A 22058-nucleotide genomic window follows, 5' to 3' on the forward strand; every position below is an offset into this window, starting at 1 on the left:
CAGCTTTACAGAAGGATACTACATAAATAAATAAAGAAATGAAAAACTTAATCTGCTGGAAGAGAAAGTGAGAAGCTGCTAAAAAAAAAAAAAGCACAGGAGCTGTGCAGATCCCTCCTTCTCCACCTCCTGCTGCCCTATCCAAGCCTCTCCCTCGGCAGCATTACACTAGTGTGGAGTTGGAGAAGGAGGGGATAGTGAGGGAGAGGTGGACCGATGCCACCCTTTAAATATGAAACCAGAGGAGTGTTGCTAGCACAGCTGCACTTCAAGCTTTCCCAGGGCTGTGCCTCTCTCCTTGTTCACCCTCATGCTTCCCCCCTCCAGGGACACAGATCCACCCCTCGCATTGCACTCTGCAGCTCAGATTTATTCCTCTTTATAGCATTTCCAGCCACAGAGTCACTGACAGCAGCAGCCAGCAAAGTAGTAAAAGGAAGCCCAGCAAGGAGTGGGGGGGAGGCTGCCCTTACCGACCCTGTCCGGCAGGCAGCAGCTGGTCCAGCCTTCTCCTCTGCTACAGTATAATATTCCATGACCAGCAGCCACAACTTTGACAGAAGGATCTACACCTCCCTGATTATCGGATCCCCACATTAGTACTTTGCCTTTTTTGTTTGTAACCTACATATTCCGCACTCCCTGATAGTGTTGGCGATCCCAGTGCATGTGAAATAGCAGCAGCAGGAGAAGATCCTGGTGACTTTACACCCATCCCGGGGACCCCCCTCCTGCCTAAGGTAAGAGTATAGTCACTTGAAGGAAAAAGGGGGTCTTGCTATAGCCCCAGGAATAAGGCACTGATCCTTGCACAGCTGTGGAAAGCACCGCCTTGGAAGTACACAGCATAAAGTTGACTTAAGTTATGAAACCGGGAAGTGTTGGAGGGCGGCAGGACTAAAGCAGATGTGTGTTTGATGCGAGAAAGTCCAAAATAACCGTGAGGATGAATGTAGACAAGCAGAGGTTTTGGAGGGTGTCCTGGTAAAGAGGGGAGCTGGCTAGCTTGAGATGGTGTGGCGGCGCCAGGACTGAGCACCTTGTCACTGCTGCCTGTGCTAAGCACACACACCCCTCTTCCTAGCACAGCAAGTGCTGCCCCGGACTGCAATGTGACAAGCCTGTGTGCTCAGAGCTCATGTGCAGTGAGAGACTACTCAGAGACCAGGGCTCTTCAACTAGTGCTGCAAAGGGGCCGGATCAGAACACTTTTAGGAGTAGAAGGACCACTAGCTTAATATAATGTCATTTTAGATACATTTAAAAACTTGAAAATGATGATATTTCACCATGTTGCCTGCATGTATAACATCTGTACCATATCTATATATTTAGGAGCATATATTGACATTTCTTTAACTTACAAGTGAGTTTTAGTGTGAGAAATTGCATTTCTCTCCTGCTAATTTCATACTAGCTGCTTGTGCTGCTGAGAGTTGAAGGGGCCACATCAAGACCCTTCAGGGGGACACATTTTGCCCGTGGGCAACAAGTTGTAGAGCTCTGTCATAGATCATAGGCAATATAAGACTGCTCCTAAGTGACATGCAATACATGACTGCTTAGAGATCATGTGCCATGTAATACAGCTTAGAGATCATGTGCAATGAAAGGCTGCTCACAGATAATATGTGGATCATAATGCGATGTAAGACTACTCAAATCATATGCAATACACAGCTGCTTAAAGATCGCATGCAAAATAAAACTGCTCATAGAATAGATCATAAACAATACGAGAACATGTGGAATAGAAGACTGTTCGTAGATCATGTTCAATGCACGTAAGACTGCGCAAAGATCGTTTTAATAAAAGGCTGCGATACAAGTGCACAGAGACCATATAAAACGCAAGACCGCTAAAACATCACGTGCATTACAAGACCAGAGCTCAGAGTTCACAATCTGTACTAAAATGATCTTTGTGGGTTTATTAAGCACCGAGGCATCTGAATGAGTACGCTAAACTTTTTACAAGTCTGCTCAGAGATCAAATCCATTTAATAAAGTATGAAAAAAGTTGTACTGTGGTCCAGTGCCAAAGAGCACAGTCCTTTTAAACATGGTGACTGACAGAGCACTACCAGACACAATGTTTGTCTTAAAAGAAGTCGGTGCTTTTTATAGACCCAATAAAAAGGAAGTGGAATTTTTGTTTCTCAATATGAAAGTAGCCGTACAATTCCATAGTAGCATACTATCAATATATTGTACTGTACTTTGCTACACTGTTAGATGTTGACCTTTGCAATCATTTGAAGACCTCTCAGATATGTGCAATGCAAGATTTTTCATATTGTAAATTGTAGAAAACTACTAATGCATGATGTATACGATACATGTCTTCATATTGTTGAAAATATGCAGTGCAGTAAAATACTGCTTATATTGTCAATCATAATGCAATATAAAACTACTATGCCATGCTATAGATGGCTGGTCATATATTAAGTGATAAGTACGTAATTGAATCCAGCTGCTAAACCATACACAATACATGATACACTTCTCAGATATCACATACAGTACAAAAATTGACTGTAATATAAGTTATTGTAAACAATGCACAATACAAGACTGCTAACTGTCCATATGCAGACCAAGATTGCCGAAAGACTATGAAAAGCACAATACCGATCACAGCCAAGACTTTCTACAGCCTGGGTGGCCAACTCCAGTTCTCAAGGGCCACCAATCGGTCATGTTTTTAGGATATTCCTGCTTCTGCACAGGTGGCTCAGTCAGAATGACTGCTGAAGCAGGGATATCCTGAACACCTGACCTGTTGGTTGCCCTTGAAGACTGGAGTTGTCCACCTCTGCTGTACTGGGTACGACTGCTCAATGACCATATGCATGTAAAGCAGTGTTACACATATTGTAATGGGTCACTCCTATGCCGTACAAGACTGATCTCAGGCTTGTTGCAGTAACTCATTACCACGTGGAATATGCTAACAGCATATTCATAATAGAAATCTGTTCATAGAAATTGCTCATAGAGCATTTGTAAAATGAGATGGTTCACAGGCAAACAGGCAATACAACATTGCTCATAGACCACAGCGACTTCTGTTCACAATTGTATAACTGCTTTCAAGTTTTACAATTGTAGAAGATGTTTTGTGTGTTTTCAGTCCTCTGATCCTATCACCACAAATACTTTGTGGGTTGTGTCTCTTCAAAACTGTATAAGCTTTGGGGGGGCACTTGGACTTTGTTGTGCAGTTATGATGCCAAGCTACTTTCCAAAACGGGTTGAAAACGGGCGGCAGTCACATCCTTCACATTATGGCACTACATTAGTTCCCCATAATATCCAAAATGTGGTTGCGACTTTATTTTGACAAGATCAAGATGAAACCTTTTTTAAAGTCTGTTTAAAGCACGCGTCTTATAGGTAGGGTTGAGACGTGCCTTAAACTTTTACTGTACATCTTTATTTATTTTTATTTTGACCAGCAAGTAATGTTTACTCTCGTTTTCAAGTATGTCCTGGGGAGTTATGATAATAGCCATAATACATGGTTGCATCAAATGAACAGAGATTATACATTCAATTTACAGCCATTCCATGTACAGTTAGAGATAATATATGATTATGCGCGTATGTAACAGTTACAGATAAGGTTACAATTGTGTTAGAAGAGGTAGGATAAGCCTGCAATGTGTTGTGTTACAAGACTTTACCTAACCCAGTAACTGAGCAGCGAACAGCAGCTTACGGCTGGCACTCTTTGTCTACCCTTCGGCTGTCCGCCTTTGGAGTGACGCAGATGTAGGCTGAAGGGGTTCTGAATCAATTCACCTGTGCTTTGAAATTCCTTTGTCCTTAGTCATCTTTCCCCCTCCATTATCAAAATATTGTTTCCTGGGCTGTCTACATCTGAACTGATTTTGCAGAGTAATTTATTTACAGCTAAAATCTGTGTTGCCTAAGTCTGGGATCTGTAAACATGTATGTGACGGAGATCACTGCCGCATTTATAGATCTGCATATTTATAGCTCTGGAGCCATACAACCTAATGATGGAATTGGAGATATTTGGGAGCGGCTGGAGTAGAGAAATCTATCAAGTCAGAGGAGGTATACCCTCTTGAGCCTTTTCAGTGACCAGCACTTGAGGGTGACAGGGATGTGATCAGAGAATAGCCTTAAGGGATATTTAATGCTCTAAATATGTAGTGTAGTTATTACATTAATTGGCCCATATTTTAATCTAGTTATACTTCAGAAAACCCTGATGCACAATGTGACTTTTGCCTCTGTCAGTATATAAGATAATTTAGCCTTATACAATAATCATTATCTGACACCTTATTGCAATTAGATGGGAATGAAAGAATATTTTACACCAACCATTTTTTTTATTCTACTAACAAATAAATGCATGTAGGCAATGAGCATCCAAGGTGTGAGTCTCTAACTCATACATGGATTACTGACAAGCTTGTGCAACAGCCTCCACTAACATATAAAGATACACATAGAGCTTGTTTGCCTTACATTTGCCTTACCATTTTGCCTTATCTCTACAAACCTGAATGGGCTGTTTGTGGCAGTGTTGATTTTCTGTTTGTCTCTAGCAGTATGTGGCACAAAATGCTACTTGTACTGAACTAAATACTTTTTTTGTTTTTTTTTGTACAATTTTATAAACATTTTATAGTTAAACTCTTTTGGTTGCTTGATGTACAGCCAACTTTTACTGTGCACTAGGGCAACAACAGTGTTAATTCACACCAACTGTAGAATAGCTGGAATAACTGGATTATGTGGCATTTTGTTTTATTGAATCAGAATAAATATTACTCAGAGATGTTGCCAATCAACGTTCAAAACCACATGTTTACCTTCTTGAGACGTGCCCTAAAGAATTGGAGGTAAAATGAGGTATATTGTCAATTTATCAAGCTCTGCCTGTAAACTTGGTGCAAAAACATGGTCGAAAGGAACACAAATCCCACTACTTTATCGGCATTCCTTTCCATGTGTAAATGCCGTGTTATGACCGAAGGAATGGCGGAATTATTGACTGCCTGAAAATAATGACTGACAGTGGAGCCCTGTTCAAGTCCCAGTGTCACCTCATTGTCCCTTTAATTCCTTGTGCTTTAGTTACCAAACCATAGATTGTAAGCTGTTCAGGGCAGGGCTGTTCCTGTAAAATTCTATTTATCCCATGCTATGCTGTAATTGGGAAGAGCTTTGAGCAGTGGCGTAGCTAGATATGCGTGGCCCCCCGGGCAAAAACATTTTAAGGGCCCCATTCTGAGTGAACATATTCCGTAGAATCAGGAGAAAAATTCACCTCGATTTTTAAATTGGAGGATATCTCTCCTCATCATCTCTCCTCTGCTCTCTCCCCCTTCTCATCTCTCCTCCACTCTCTCCCCCTCCTCATCCCTTCTCATCATCCCTCCGCTCTCTCCCCCTTCTCATCATCCCTCCTCCGCTCTCTCTCCCCCTTCTCATAATCCCTCCTCCGCTCTCTCTCCCCCTTCTCATCCCTTCTCATCATCCCTCCTCCGCTCTCTCCCCCTTCTCATCTCTCCTCAGCTCTCTCCCCTTCCTCATCCTTTCTCATCATCCCTCCTCCAGCTCTCTCCCCCTCTGGCTGTAGCTACGACCCTGGCTTTGAGTCCCATTGGTAGAAAAGCCAGTCCCCAGTTTTTCAGCCAGGACAACTGTTTGGTAAACAACCTCATTGCTTCTTAATTTGTAGTACACATTTGTTGCAGTGATAATAACCTTGAAACATAGTTATGGGAGAATGTGGTTCCATTTAAACCGTTGTAGTCTTACCTACACAGATCTGTGCATGCTGTTGGAGTTGTATTTTTCTGTATGAATCAAGACGCCCTTTTCTGTAGTGGTAAATGGAATGGTCTGTGTACCGGTTGCTGTGCATCCAGAGTATACTGACGACGAGGATGTGGCATCTCGTGTGGTGTGTGGACTAACTTAAAATTGTCATTTACAGTATTTCCCAAGATCCCCATATTGACATCTACATATTAACAGTACGAAGTATCACAACCTGCAAGCAATCGTGTGCTGTTGAGTAGCCTGACTGCTGTGTGCTTGTGTCTGTGAGATAGAAGTCTCTAGTACAGGCTGGCAGGTGCTAGTACTCAAAACCTAATAGCTATGAATTTGATGTAAGGCAAGAGAGCCGAAGACTCAGACTCCCTATCAGTTACACAGTAACCCATATGGTGCTCTCTGCAGCGCTCTCCCTGGGGAATATATCATCAAACCGTCGAAAGCCTGTCCCTGTGAATGACTTCTAAACCTTGCCTATGAGTGAAATGTAATATCTTAAGGGAGACTTTTTTTTTCTGGATAGATTTCCCTTAGTACGTGTCACTGGGAGTGTTTCCTTGCCAGTTCACACAGTGTTTGTGAAGAACAAATGCATGTGTCACCGTATCATTAACCCATTTCCATCTGCAGTGGTCTGCAGCTCATTGCAAACCAGTGCATTTGGGATTCTGTAAGTGTAATGTACTTGGCCATTTAACCCACGGTTGCAAAGAACATGACACTTCAGTGTCAGAAGTGCCTGCATTGCATTGGAGTGACTAATGCACTTTTGTATCTACTATAAAGTCTTGGCCAGTTACTTTATATACACACATAAATATTTACATCGATTGGCACGTTTCTGTTTCTTCAGTTACCAGCACACCACTAAAAACATTTTGAATTAGATATCTTATCAATTAAATTGATATGTGCTGTGAATAGAGCATGCTAAGAAAAATAGAATCTCCTTGTCGTGTATGTTCTCTCTTATCTTAACTTCCTATGTGTCACGGGAGACCAGGTTATTTATACCTTTTTACCGGGATCATTCATTGAGCAAAACAAGGTAATGAAGTCAATTGTAATTTATTCGGCATACATTCGCTTACACACACTGATACACAAAATACAGACAAAAAGACACACTTACTTGGGGACTTGGGTCTAAAACTAGACTTTCCTAGGTGCAGGGAACTCTATGGGAGAGTTTTACCCTGACCGGGACTTAGCCCGGAATCTCCTGGAACCCAAATCGGCATAAAATTCCATACGCCACTGCTACACGTTCTCTTCTGAGAACTTGGTCCCTCCTGACCGCGAGTTACTCCAAATCTCCTGGAACTCAAATCGGCATAAAATCCCAGCCGAGTTCGCTACGATAGTTTCTGAGAACTTGGGTGCAAAAAGCTGGACTTAGACACTGGCGGGCAGGCTTTTCAGGCTCAAAATCGAAGCCGGTTGCTCGCCCGCACTCTTACTTTCGGAGACTACGAATCTTATTGGCTGATCAATTCTTATAGTATTTTCAGTTTCATTCACAAAACTGAAAAGCCAATCAACGCATAGGAACTTTCCCAAGCAACCAATCAGAGCCAAGCCGGCTAGAAAAGCCGGGTCAGCGGGAAATCCGAAATAGCCAAGAGACATGCGCAAGCCTGCCACCTCTCTCCATCTGGGGCAGGCTCCATCAGGTCTGGCAGAACAAGTGGCATCTCGGAGGACTGCCATTGATCTCCAGACCTGGTACTCCGCCTTTCCCCGCTGACCAAATGCTATTCTCACCTCTGAGCATCCTCTGGCTGCTTTGAACTCCGATGTCCAGCAGACTTACCGGCGCCTATGGGTTAGCTCGGGCAGCCTGTTTGGACATCGCTTCCGAATGTAAAAGCACATTACATTACATTAAAGTATATTTTAATACCCTTCTGAGTCTTGGGGGACAGGAGACAGGGGACAGAACAGGGAAAATGTTGTAGTTTTATTTCTATCTGCCTTATTCCCCACACACTTTCTCTTGACTCTCAGAGTCCCCCCTCAACCTTATATACGGTCGGGGCATCCACAAACCCTAGACTGGTTCTAGGTCACCTGGGCACTAGCTGGTGTATCCCCCTTAACCTAGGGATGCCCTCAGCTACATGAATACATGTTTTATTCCTGTGCCTCATTCTCCTTTCTGGGCTGTGCTGAAGCAGGGTACCCTAGTGGTTAGTCGCGTTTGCGTTTTCAAGGGGAGATATTGCTGGGACAATGTGCCTACATGTATCCGAGAATCAGGCATGATTCCCGGTACATTTATGGGGGAACCGAAAACTCCGGACCCCATTCTACTAGGCACATTCTGTCAACGGTTCCCCCATTGAAACTCATACCCTAGCAATCCCTGCTTGATTGAATGCCCGGAAAGGGAAAAACACAAAAAATGCTTTTAATACATACAGTATACTGCTGCGGCCAAGCTTATTCTAAGGCCTCGTTCAGGGTGCCAGAGGCAGAAGTTGGAGGGCGGGCGTTCGCGAGGGCGGGCGGCAGTCTGCTGGGCGATGTGTGCACATCCTCCCCAGCAGACTTTTTCAGGAGTTGAGGAGGCGGGGAGGGGGCGGGGCTACAGACCTGAGGTTAGGGATCCAAGTTGCAGTCTTGAAATCATTCTCAAGAATGATTTCATTGGCTGCCGAGGTCCCAGTGACGCTGCTGCAGCTTCAAAAACCGACTTGGGTTGTTTATTGAAACTGTAGCCAGCGTCAACTCCGGGCTTCGGAGACCGGGCAGCTGCTACCCTGACAACCAGTATTCAATTTGAATACATTGTGTCCCACGGCAGCTTGCACGGCAGCACGCCCTCCCTCCGAAGCCAGCACCCTGAACGAGGCCTAAAGCTTAACCGCATTTTTTCTCGGCTTTTTGTTTTCCCCACCAAAATTGGCCGTGCAACAGCAGCATCTTGCGGCCGTGCGTGGCCGTTTCTCCAATCAGCGCTAATGGCGCTGAACAAAGGCGCTGGAGAGAAAAAAAAAGCCCGCGTCTGAACGCATTTCAAAAATAACCGCGGAGGCGGCCGCTGTAGACTAAGGGCGGCCGTCACTGTATTGGGATGGTACAAGGTTACTGGGCCTAAGAGCTAACTCTCTTGGAAGCTTATACATGGAGCAGGGGTAACCAAAACGAGCTTGACCTTTATTGTATAGCCTGGTTACCCCCTCCCGTCACACTATGGCCTACACGGGTAGGGTTATTAAAGGTTAACCTAACAACTGGGTTCAACCAAGAGTAAGGGGTCAAGGGACTAAGCATACTGTATTCCCATTTTTATGTATGGATATATTTCCCTTTAATTTAGGCGTTGAATGGAGACAAAGGATGTGAAATCACAGTCATGAATATATTTGTTTACTTTGCAAAAGTAGGAAACCCTGCGTAGTTTCATTTTCTTAACTTGCTGTGGACAGGAGGGGGTTAATTTGCTTTTCTTCAGTGACATATATACATGTTTACCCTAAGACTACAGAGCACAAAAAAAGCATTGTCTTTCATTCAACACAAAGTACATTTAAAACCATCCACAACATATTAAAGAAATGCCCGGAAAATTGAGTTAAATATGTTTTCAAACAGAGTATTTGTTTAACCAATGCTTTAATTTGGAACTATTCCAAATTTGTAGCTCAATGTAATACATAATTTATGGTCAGGATCTTTATTCAGTTTTGCAAAATATACAGTACGGGGTATCATTAAGTACTCCTAATTGACTCACTGAGAGATTGAGTCATAGGATTTGTACAGGACTGTTTGAATGTGGTTGCCATTATTATCCTGTTGGTTCCATAAGATGGGTTTATATGATAGTCATCAAACTCCTGCATTACGACAAGCTAGGAAAACTCTGCAAATGATTACATTGTGTATACAGTATAATGGAACATCCATCCAAGTTTCGTCGACGTGATGAGGATGTTATATAACAATGTGCCCTAAGGTGATCCCGTGCAGTCATATAAATGATATCTCTTGTATGGTTCACATTTATTGAGAGAAAGTTCAATTAAAAAGTGGGCAACCTGTAGTATATACATACTGTACTTTCCTTTTAAAACTTACCAAAGCATATAGTGATATTCTTAATATTCTCCTTATTAAATCATTTGTAACCCTCTATTCCCAAATACACATGATTGTTTTGTTGACCAAGCTATGTATTTTAGCCTTACCTCTGTTAATGCTGGCAGACCTCTCCTCATGAGGCCTTGTGTCCACACGTCAGCAGAAAAGAATGTTGAGCTTGTTAAAATATTTTTCATCATATTTGACGTTTCTTGGTGACATTTTGTTTCTGCCAGCTATAAATAATGTCCTAACGGTTTAAATAATGGAGAGAATGCATAACGCGCTAGTAGTGCAAGGGATTATGTTGCAGTCCAGCAGTATGTACATGGCTAATTAAAAACCATCATAATTCTTAAGGTATTTTTATGGAAATTAGTTTTTATTTAGACTCTGAAGGTTGGACCGCAGCACATTGCAAAAACTCACATCTATGGTTTTGATGTTCATCCCAAGACCGATACAGGCTTCGACTAATACATCAGATACCAGGCTTCGACTAATACATTTGATCCATAGCATGACATATTCTATGATGTTGTAGAAAAAGACAAATTCATTAATATCTAAACAATTAATTTATATATAAATGATTCAGCTTTAAATGTAAAAAAATTCAAAACTGGTAGAAAAAGCATTTACCCAGCATTACTATTTCAGTTCCATAATAAAAGTCTTAATAATAATAATAATAATAATAATAATAGCATGTTTTTGTATAGCGCTGCTAGTTATACGTAGTGCTTTACAGAGACATTTTGCAGGCACAGGTCCCTGCCCCGTGGAGCTTACAATCTATGTTTTTTTTGGTGCCTGAGGCACAGGGAGATAAAGTGACTTGCCCAAGGTCACAAGGAGCCGACAGCGGGAATTGAACCAGGCTCCCAGTGCCAGTCAGTGTCTTTTACTCACTGAGCCACTCCCTCTCCATATTATCTCGACATGGAGTTTCTTGATGCTCCCTAAAACGAGCAGTCCTGATTTTACTACAATCAGGAGCAGTTATGCTGTAATCTGCATTATAACCAATATTTTATTATATGCACATTGTATATTAATGATATGATCTGTTGTATTACAAGTACAGTATTCAGATGAGTCTTCTTTAGAATACTGCACAATGTATGTAGTACAAGCACGGAAACAGTTTGACTTGTTTATGGAGATATAACTTGTTAGAGATATGACAATCAGATTAGGTGATATATTTAACTGTCGCTGTTAAAAAAAATAAAAATAAAAAATCCTAGGTATTATTGCATAAAAACTGTGTTGTAGACAAATCCCAGAAAGTAAATAAGTGAATCTATGAAAATTAACACCCTGAATGTGCTGATATACAGTACCTAAGCTAAATAATTTACTTGGGTACTCAGCCGCTGTGTTTCAAGCACTTGGAACATGCTGCAAACCTGGAGATATTACTCTTCATTTAATCATGGAAAGATTATACTCTTACTGGCCAATGATGGCGCCAGACTATAAGAGATTAGTTCTCATGACATTGTAACTTCTAGCTAACTAAAGGTGCACGAATTCTATTCGTCTTAATAACAATTATAATAATAGCTTTATTGCATATGGTGCTTTTCTCCCAATGGGACTCCATATGCTTCACAATCACAGTACCGGAAGTTTTGCAGACACAGTCCCGGCCCAGATGAGTTTACAATCTTTGGTTTTGGTGCCTGAGGAACAGGGAGATGACGTGACTTGCCCATGGTCACAAGGTGCTGAGACCAGGAGTTGAACAAGACTCTGCTACTTCAAACTCAGTGTCATTGCTAACAGAGTCAGTGTCTTTATTCACTGACCCATTCCTTGGTCTTCAAGACCATTTAACCCCTTTGATGCTAGTAGAGCAAAATATGGAGAAAAACAAAATCAGTGTTCCTCATCTATTGAAAGGAAAGGAAATGTTGTTATGACTCCTCACGTAAAGTAAACGTAGACAGCAATAGCATTCTTACTGTTGGGCCATCCTTAAGTTATTTGTTGCTAAGTGGCAGACCTCACGAGGAACAACCAATATTATCAGACCTGCCTGATTATCTCACAGATTTTCTGCTGGTCCCAATATTACCAGTCACCTAGATTTCAGTGTCACTGATGCAGATCAGTACTTTTCTGTTAAAATGACATTTTTAGGTTTTGGAACGTCCAGATCTCATTGATTTTAGACCTTGACGGTTGACATGTCTGTATTATGAAAACACGTGGATAAAATGCTGGTGGTTAATCTGCAACAGTAAAACACATGAATGACAAAAAGGCAATGTTTCCATAGTTTTGTCACAGATCAATTATTTTCTTTTATTTATATGCCACCAACATACAGTATTGCGCAGTGCAGTACCATGTGTAAGTACAAGAGCAAAGCATAAAATGTGTACAACTTAAATCATTAGTAAACCGTATGTAATGAGATGCGTGCTCTGACAATATCTACAAGTATAGATCAAGAAAGCAAAATTATTATTTTTTTAACCTAAGAAGAAATTAGCTAATTTCAAAAGAGATTTAGTGAGCCCATCCTTTTTAAATGCCTAAAAGTCTAGTCTCTCTATTGACTCTGTCAAAATGAGTGTCAGAGCCGCTTTAATCTTTTCAATGCTGAACTTGAAAGGCACTGAATGAGTTAAGATAATTATTGTTGTCTAACTAGTTAGCAGAACAAATCGAATTGTGACTAGTTGACATCATGTCATCAGGGACATTCTAAAGTTTGTTTCACAATTGCCACTATAGTGAGATTATGTATTTTTTTTTCTTCCAGGTGATATAAACACCTGCTAAACATCAGAAAGGACTGTATTTCCCCCTTGTTTGGCAGACGTGTATTAATAATGTGTTCTTTTATAAGGTGTTTGTTGTCGGAAAATATTATTAGTATAATTCCTACCTCGAAGAATGTACTATCTTATTTTTATTTCCGGAGTCACTGTTAGAGAAAATGACTAAAACGAACATCCCTGTCAATTTTAAGCACCCACTTAATCTTTTCTCTTTAAAGTTAAATGATACTTACATAGTAACATAGAATATGAGATTAAAAAAAAGAAATATGTCCATCAAGTTCAACCTGTGTTAAATCTAGACGACAGATACTTATCCTATATTTGTATTTCCAGAATTTTGATCCAGAGAAAGGCAATTACATATTGATGCACCATATTTTAATTACTTCCGGGATAAAGGCGTTACTTCATAGAAGTCTTTGCTTGCATTGATGGGGTTGAACCTGAATCTGTAATGAACATGATGATGCAAGGCTCTCTGGAAAATCCTGTTTTCTTAAATAAGGACATACTGTAGGAGTGATTAAAAGGAGTGTACTTTTTTTTTTAATGCTGACATTATACCTGCTTTGGTTCACTTCTGACACAGTGTCAAAGCAAGAAGATTTGTTAATGATTTTATTGGCAAAGAAGGTTGGGTAGCCGTCCTTTCTTCCATGTAGATAATTATTGTTGAGTCTAACCAATTAGCTGAACAAATCGAATTTCAACCTGATGAAGGACCCTGGGAGGTTCCAAAGCTTGTAACATATCAACTACTTGTTGGTCCAATAAAAGGTATCATACCACCTACCACCTCCCCCTCCTTTGTTATTTTACTAGAGTTGTTATTTTCACCCTTGTTTACTATTCTACGTGTGTTTGTTGTTTTAGACGCTGAGCAATGCAGGCAGTGGCGTAGCTAGACATACGTGGGCCCAGATGCAAAAACAAATTTCAGGGCCCCATTAATATTAATACTGATTGCAATTTTTTCTCCCTCCCCCATCCTCTCCCTGATCCTCTATCTCATCATCCCTCCTCATCTCTCCCCATCCCTCCTCGTCATCATCCCTCATCATCATCTCTCCCCCTCCTCCTCCTACTCATTATCTCTACCCCTCATCATCTCTACCCCTCATCATCTCCCCCCAATTCCTCCTCCCCCTCCTCATCATTATCTCTCCCCCTCCTCCTACTCCTTATCTCTACCCCTCATCATCTCCTCCCACTTCCTCCTCCCCCTCATCATCTCTCCCCATCCTCATCTGCTCCTCATTTCTCCCCCTCATCATCATCTCCACACCCTCCTCTTCATCATCTCTCTCCTCCTCCTCATCATCATCATCAGCTCTCTCTTCATCATCATCAGATCTCTTCCTCCTTTGGGTGACCAGAATTTCAAATGTAAAAACTTGGACACATGCACCCCCCCATCTCCTTTTTTTTTTGCTTTTCTCCCTCTCCCCCATCTTCTCTCTCTCAATCCCCATCCTCATTCTCTCCCTCCCCCATCCTCACTCTCTCCCTCCCTCCATCCTCGCTCTCTCCCTCCCTCCATCCTCGTTCTCTCCCTCCCTCATCCTCGCTCTCTCACTCCCTCATCCTCACTCTCTCCCTCCCTCATCCTCACTCTCTCCCTCCCCCATCCTCACTCTCTCCCTCCCTCCATCCTCGCTCTCTCCCTCATCCTCGCTCTCTCCCTCCCTCATCCTCACTCTCTCCCTCCCCCATCCTCCCTCTCTCCCTCCTCGCTCTCTCCCTCCCTCATCCTCGCTCTCTCCCTCATCCTCACTCTCTCCCTCATCCTCACTCTCTCCCTCCCCATCCTCACTCTCTCCCCATCCTCACTCTCTCCCTCCCCCCATCCTCGCTCTCTCCCTCCCTCATCCTCGCTCTCTCCCTCCCTCATCCTCGCTCTCTCCCTCCCCCCATCTTCGCTCTCTCCCTCCCCCATCCTCGCACTCTCCCTCCCCCATCCTCGCTCTCTCCCTCCCCCATCCTCACTCTCTCCCTCCCTCATCCTCACTCTCTCCCTCCCTTATCCTCACTCTCTCCCTCCCCCCATCTTCGCTCTCTCCCTCCCCCATCCTCGTTCTCTCCCTCACCCCATCCTCGCTCTCTCCCTCCCCCATCCTCGCTCTCTCCCTCCCCCATCCTCGCACTCTCCCTCCCCCATCCTCACTCTCTCCCTCCCCCCATCCTCGCTCTCACCCTTCCTCATCCTCGCTCTCTCCTTTCCCCCATCCTCGCTCTCACCCTCCCTCATCCTCGCTCTCTCCTTCCCCCCATCCTCGCTCTCTCCCTCGCCTCATCCTCGCTCTCTCCCTCCCCCCATCCTCAGTCTCTCCCTCTTCCCATCCTCGCTCTCTCTCCCCAGCCTCACTCTCTCCCCCCAATCCTCTATCCTCCCCTTCACTCTCCTCCCTCTCCCCCCATCCTCTCTCCTCCCTTCTCCCCATCTGCTCCCTCCCCCATCATCTCTCTCCTCCCTCCCCCCACCCTCTTCCCCCTCTCTCTCCTCCCTCCTCCACACCCTCTTTCTCCTCCCTCCCCCATCCTCTCTCTCTCCTCCTTCCCCCATCCTCTCTCTCTCCTCCATCCCCTCCCATATATACACACAAACACTACATCAGGGGAGCGCAAACTTTTTTCACTGCTCCCCCCTGCCGGCAGTTCCCCTCTCTCCGCGCCTCCCCCCCCCTCTTACCTCAGCTCTTGCGTCGGCGCCATTTGACGCCGCGTTGCCATAGCGATGTGTCTAAGAAGCCGCTGGAGCCAAGGTGAGATTTACAGAGGCCATTGTTGCTTCCCCGGCACTTAATTTAAGTGCCTTTGGGAAGCGTGCAGGGCCTCTGTAAACCCCGCGCCCCCTGCAGACAGTTTGCACACCACTGTACTACACCATAAACACACATACCAAACATGCACCATTAGTAACACACACACATACACATGCACATGATGCATGAATCACACATACACTTACCAACACAGACCCACACACACTTACCAACAGACACACACACAGACACACACAAACACACCAACACACACACACACTTACCAACACAGACACACACACTTACCAACACACACACACACCAACAGACACACGAACCGGGAGATCTAGAAAGGAGCAGCTATGGAGCGCCATGGAGCAGCTATGGAGCTATGCAGCGCCACCTGCTTCCCGGAAGTGGTTAAGCAGCCCTTTTCTCCTCCTCCCTCCTGCTGGCTACAGCTGTTCCGTGATCAGCTCCCCACTCCGCAGCCGGCATCCTCCGCTCTCCGCCTACCCGCCCAAGCCTGTATATCTGAAGAGAGACAGCTGGGCCGCCGATAGGGGGGTAGAACGGGCCCCCCAAGAGCGTGGGCCCTCTGGCTTTTCCCGGGCTTCCAGGGCTATAGCTACACCCCTGAATGCAGACCTTTTAACCTATCTGTATGCTGCATCGTCTTGACCCTGCTTTTATTTATTTTCTTTTTCAAGATGCACACTTGATTTTACTGCTCCCTTTCCTGGAAAAATGGTTAATTCAGTAACCAGTTCTCATAGCTATGGCTGCATGTCATCATGAGATTTGACACCAGTCCTTGTTTCCTGACACTGCTTCCACTGTTTTGCAACCGTCCAACAGTTTTTGGGTGGACGGCGACTTGGAAAACCAGGACTACATTACAGTTGTGTGAAATGACATGATGGTTCGCTGATAACACTGTTCCCTGTTTAATCACCTAATCCCCTCCAGGGCAATGAAAACGATAATATAATATGATATAAAAAACTGTAATAAAACTATAATATAACCCTTTCATCCCAAGAGTGGGCTGCAATTCTTTGTGGAAATATGTGTTCCAGGCTCCTGCGGTGCTGGAAGAATGTTCCAGGAGGTTTGATACATCTGATCTGTGATTTATGTCATTTACGTAGACGAAGTGTAGAAAAACAATGAGGCAAAATCTTAGACACATTCATTTTAATATGGGTTTTATGTAACTCCTTCCTAGTATATCCTATTTCTCAGTATGCAATGCCCCAAACTAATAAATGGTGTTTTTCCACTAAAGTGAGATCTATATAGGCTAAAACGGAATGCTCAGGGGGAGATTTGCTAAGCTGCGATAAGAAGTAATCCCTGCCTCAATATCAAAGCTTTCTCTTTGGTCTAAAATCTGAACATTAATGACGTAGTAATTCACATAAATTGAACATAAAAATGTTAGTGTTAAATAAAAACTACACAACAATTTTAACCTATAATTGTAATAATCCCCACAGAAAATGGCATAACCTGGCCTTAACTTCTCCAGCCAAAACATTAGGCCTGGGACATAGTGCCTTTAACCAGTGCCGAGGCGCGCTGAGGCTCAGGGAAAGCGGTGCTTTCCCGGGCCTTAGACACCGCGCCATCAGAGGGCAGGACGGGGGCGGGCCAGTGACGTCACAGAGCTGGTTCGCCCTCATTGGGCGAACCGCTCACGTGACCGGCCCTGCGTTCCGGCATGCGGGGAAATTTCAAAACTCTGTCAGACACACGCTTCCCCAAGCGTGCTGACGCGTGCGCGAGCCCCTGCTAAAGCCGCTCTCATTGCGGCTGCAGGGACTCAGTGCCGAGCAGCAGCACGGCTCAGCACGGGTCAGCGCATAAGCGCTGACCATGTCCCAGGCCTTAATGTTCAGGTAATACCATGTTCTTCTGGAATTATTACTTTAATAATGGCAATTGCAGTCTAGTCTATAGACCTCAAGGAAGCAAGTGGGCACAATAAATATAAAACAGTTTGGTACAAGTATATTTTCTCTCGCACATACACTAGGACATAAAAGACTATAGGGCTCCGTTAAGGGCTAGGAAACCCAAATCGGCATTAAGTTCCATTCAAGTCCATGGGTAACGCTTGATTGGGTGCGCTAATCCTTATCGGTGCTTGATAAATCTGCCCCTTTGGGGCATATTTACTGAGCGGTGGTAGGCCATATGGCATGTTATGTATGTATGAGGCCTTATGACTTAGTCCCGCTAACTAAATATTGGCGTTTGCGGAATAATGCAGACATTGATCCCCCTGCCTCTCATATGCAAAGTAAGCATGCGACCACTTGAGCAAGTGCATAAAAGACTATTGTGGGAAATGTTCACATTCTCCAGAAACCATCCTTTGACCATGGCTTATAAAATGTATCTTAACTACAACTTTGTTCTTGAATACTTGCTTCTTAATCAGTGTCCCCAGCCTTTTTTCTATGTACGTACTGTTAGCATGCAACTCTTTTGAGGTCAGTTTGACTTTTTTTTGTTTTTGTTTACATATGTAGCCCCTTTACCCCCACTCTAAGTGAGATTTAGTCTGCTACTAGTGTTTTGGTGTAGAATGGTGCATACCTGTGAGGTAACAGGAGGGCTGAGCACTTCCATGGTGGTGTGGGGATCATCAGGACAGGGTTTACAGAGTACCTTTGTTCATTGGTTGCAGCGCCTCCAGTCAGCGTGGATCCTCTGGATAGTAGGATGGTCCAGACTGACACCTTTCTTTAGCCCAAGACAGTGAATCACACTGGTATATGGTTCCATGGTATTTATTGCAGTGTTTAGGATCTGCACAGCAGGTACATCACTTTCCTTGCTTCCCCTAAGAAGGTCATTTCAAGGCTTGAGGCCCATCCAAGCTTCCTCCTGCATGGTGCTCCTCCTGATGACCCCTTATGGGACACAGGGAAGTTGTTGCTCACTTCACAGAGGGAGGAAAGAAACACACCCACTTTTGGGAGAGAGCCAGTATTTATACCCTGGGGTTGGGGTTATAACCCTGCCCCATAACAGAGCAGGTTTGATACTGACAGGTCATCACAATCCAGCAAGTACCTCCACCAGTCTGACACTCTCTGGCTGTTGCTAGACCCACCATTGGATACACTACTGCATTTAAGGCTGCAACAGCAAATAAGGCCTTATGGAGGAATTAACCCTTCCACTGCCTGTACCTAACAGGGCTTACACTGGTAGGGCCCAGGGAAATAAGTAGAGGCCGGAGGCTAGGCTACACATACATTTGAGTGTAAAACAAATTCGTTTTTCAGTCTGGAGCATGTGATAGAATTGAGACACTGGCTCATCAGCTTTGGTTCCCATCCTGTTTTTCTTTTCCTGAGGGGTGAGGAAAGTTGTGATACACTGACCTAAATATCTACACAAGAGTAGTTCTTGGAAACTTGTGATACACTGACCTAAATATTTACACTAGAGTAGTTCTTACATGTTTGAAAAGGAGTTTTGTCATTTTTGTTTCCTATGTAGAAGCACGCCATCGATTTTTGCCCTTTTGTGTTAGAACTAAGCAATGCATGTTTATGACGTGTGAGTTTAGCTTGTATAATATTCCTATTTATGAGCTTTTTACCATATTTTTGTTTGGATACAAATTGGACAAAAAGTTCCTATTTTTCTCTTAAGTAGAGGGAAATATCCCTGAAAGAATGCTTGACAAATCTGACACAATCTTAACCTTTTCCACTCATTTTGTGAGTTGCCGCATTGCCATGTTCCTCTACTAGTCGGTCGGAGAATTTATTGCCCTTCCTTATGGCCCTATGAGGGTTATTTACTAAAACCCTCCCAAGTGCAAAATAATTGAGCCAAACTTATCATAGGAAAAACACCAATTGCTTTCAATAGGATGTTTTTAATGATAAACATGGTGCTGTTTTTGTACTGGTTTTGCTGCAGTTTGGTAGATGGGAGATGTTGGTAAATAGATCCCGATATGTCCACTGTCATCAGACAATGACACAAGCATAACAGACCTTTATATTATATGCCATGGGAACTCTAAAAATGTAATACATTATCAGTGATGAACTCCGCAGCACACTCGCAGGATGTCTTTACTTTTATATCGGCAGTGGTGTCTCCATCAAAAACTTGTGCACTTCAGCTAGGGCGGTCCTGTTTCCTGACCCCGATGTTATATCCCAGCAGTACACACAAACGGCACCAGCACCCCTTTTCCTGTATTAAAACGCAATTTATTAGGACATTTAGTGCAGAAGACCACAAAGCACAACATTTCGTGGGGTAAGGCGCTCCCTTCATCACGATACCGTGAAAGTGGTTAACACCCATCCGAGTGCTTCTGTTTGTACTGTTGGACTCCAAAAATGTTACCTTTCCCTTGCTCTCTTCTGAAGTGATATTTGTCTACTTGTAAGAGGTAAAGATTTTGGAGCAGGTAGTGAGGGTAAGGCCGCATCCATGGTGAGTGTGACCCTGCATGCGGCATGATCCAAATGCAGTGCCTCTATGAGGCAGGCCATAGAGCGACACAAATCACTCCAGCTACAGGCGCGCGTGATGCCACGTGCACGGTTGCGCACGCGCACGCTCACCATGGATGTGACCTAAGATGCCTACATGGAGCTACCGCTCAAAGGAATAGGAAGCACATTCTAGAAATTGTCAAGGCAGCAAGACAAGGGGGAGATGTATGTGTCATTGTCCACCAATGGACTAATGACCTGGCTAGGGATGAAGTTAGGGTAGTGCAGGAATAATTGAAGGAGTTAGTGACAGCTCGTAAACAGGTGGCATCCTTAGTGGCTTTTTTTGAGGTGTTGCCAGTATGCAGTGGAGGGGAAAGGCAGAACTCTTCGCACCAGAGACCAATGCAGAGTTGTGGAAGTGGTGGGAAACGGAGGAATTTGGTTTTATTGGACATAGCTGTTCTACCTGGCGGGATATAGGCCTAATTAAAAGAGATTGCCTGCATCCATCTTGGAAAGCAACCAAAATGCTCCGTGAACAGTTCATATGCTTAATTAGCACGTATTTAAGGTAGATAAGGGAGCCTGTAAAATAAAAACGGCTAAATCCAACTGCCGCACCTTCTTTCCCCCCTGCCAGAGAAAGCGATTGGGTAGGTCTTTAAAGCAGGAACAGAAGACAGGCAGAAGGAGGTGTATTGGAGAAACAGGAGGGCTTAGGAAAAGCCGTAACAATGTGTACTAATGCTTGTAGTTTGGGAAATAAAATACTAGAACTGATTGCAATAGCGACAAGGGATGATTTGGATATATTGTAGCTATGTCATGGTACATGCCAGGCTATACTGTATTTAGAAAGGACATAGTAAGGAGGAAGGAAGGGTTGCTCTTTATGTGAGGAATAACATAAAAGCTGCCTTAATACAAGGTATTGGGGGGGGGGGGGGGGGGGTAACTGAGATACTTTGACTCATTCGTACATGGGTGACCACCAGCACAAAAAGAGGAATTGGACAGGGTATTAAGAGGGGGTTAAAAGAAAGATGATTATTATGGGAGACTTCAGCCTGCCAGATGTGGACTGGAATGTCTCTGTTGCAGGTGCAGCCAGAAGCAGGGACAGGCTAGATTCCTTGCACGAGACATCTCTCAAGCAATTGGTGAGGGAGCCCACTCGCAAGGAATCAATACTAGATTTAACACTTACAAATGGGGACAAAGAATGAGATGTAATTGCGGGTGAGTGTCTAGGTTCCAATAATCATCAATCAGTGTGGTTTAGTATAAAGACAGAGGCTCAGCCATACCACATCAAACAAATCTTTTTGACTTCCGGAGGCCTGCTTTTTCGGAGATAGGAAATTATTTAAAAATGATTTGAGGTATTTGACGGGAGTACAAAAGCAATGGGAAAAACTAAAAGACCGGTGCTCTTTTATATCTTTATTAGGGACATTACAGAACTTCTAGAAGGCACAGTGTACCTTTTTGCGGATGATACAAAGATCTGCAACAGGGTTGACACTACAGGGGGTTAAGCAAAATGAATAATTATCTAGGTAAATTAGAGATAGTAGAGGAATTCATTTATAAAATGTTTTACCAGGAAGTAAGAAACAAATGGTAATGCTGCACACCAAAAAAAGAAATAAAGGTACTTGCACTAACCGGTGCTCCTGGTTCAGGGAAACATGTCTATGTAATCCTATACTCAATGAAAGTAGATGATCCAAGGCACTGCGGATTTTCCCAAGATTGTATTATGTCAGAACAGCACAACGTTTCGACCTTCAGTGAGGTCTTTTTCATGCCAGACACTTGAAGAAGACCTCACTGAAGGTTGAAACGTTGTGCTGTTCTGACACAATAAATTCTTTGGAAAATTCGCAGTGCCTTGGATCTACTTTAATTGAGTATAGGATTACCAGGAAGTAATACATTGAGAGTTACCTCTCGTTTTCATGTATGTCCTGGTGCCAAGTTTGGCCAAAAGAGGGGCAAATACAAAATGCACTTGGGTCATAAAAATCCCAAGGCAGACTACAGGATTGATGGCACTATAATGTCAACTCCTATGAAGGAATGTGACCTGGGAGTCCTTATTTCAG

The 22058-nt window shown here is 43.6% G+C and overlaps 1 protein-coding gene across 6 annotated transcripts in view; it reads left to right on the top strand.

Moving 5' to 3' along the window:
• Positions 1-210: 210 nt before the first annotated feature.
• The window catches only part of SLC4A4 (solute carrier family 4 member 4), a 289901-nt gene continuing 268053 nt past the window's right edge, over positions 211-22058 (top strand). For 2 of the 6 annotated variants that reach the window (XM_075607994.1, XM_075608004.1), the window contains exon 1: positions 213-740. The gene's annotated coding sequence lies outside the window, so the exon portion shown is untranslated. Of the gene's footprint in view, positions 741-22058 lie in introns of all 6 variants that reach the window. The other 4 variants (XM_075607963.1, XM_075607983.1, XM_075608014.1 and 1 more) reach the window with 4 other exon arrangements.

Source organism: Ascaphus truei, chromosome 1 (genome assembly GCF_040206685.1).
Source record: "Ascaphus truei isolate aAscTru1 chromosome 1, aAscTru1.hap1, whole genome shotgun sequence".
NCBI lineage: Eukaryota > Metazoa > Chordata > Amphibia > Anura > Ascaphidae > Ascaphus > Ascaphus truei.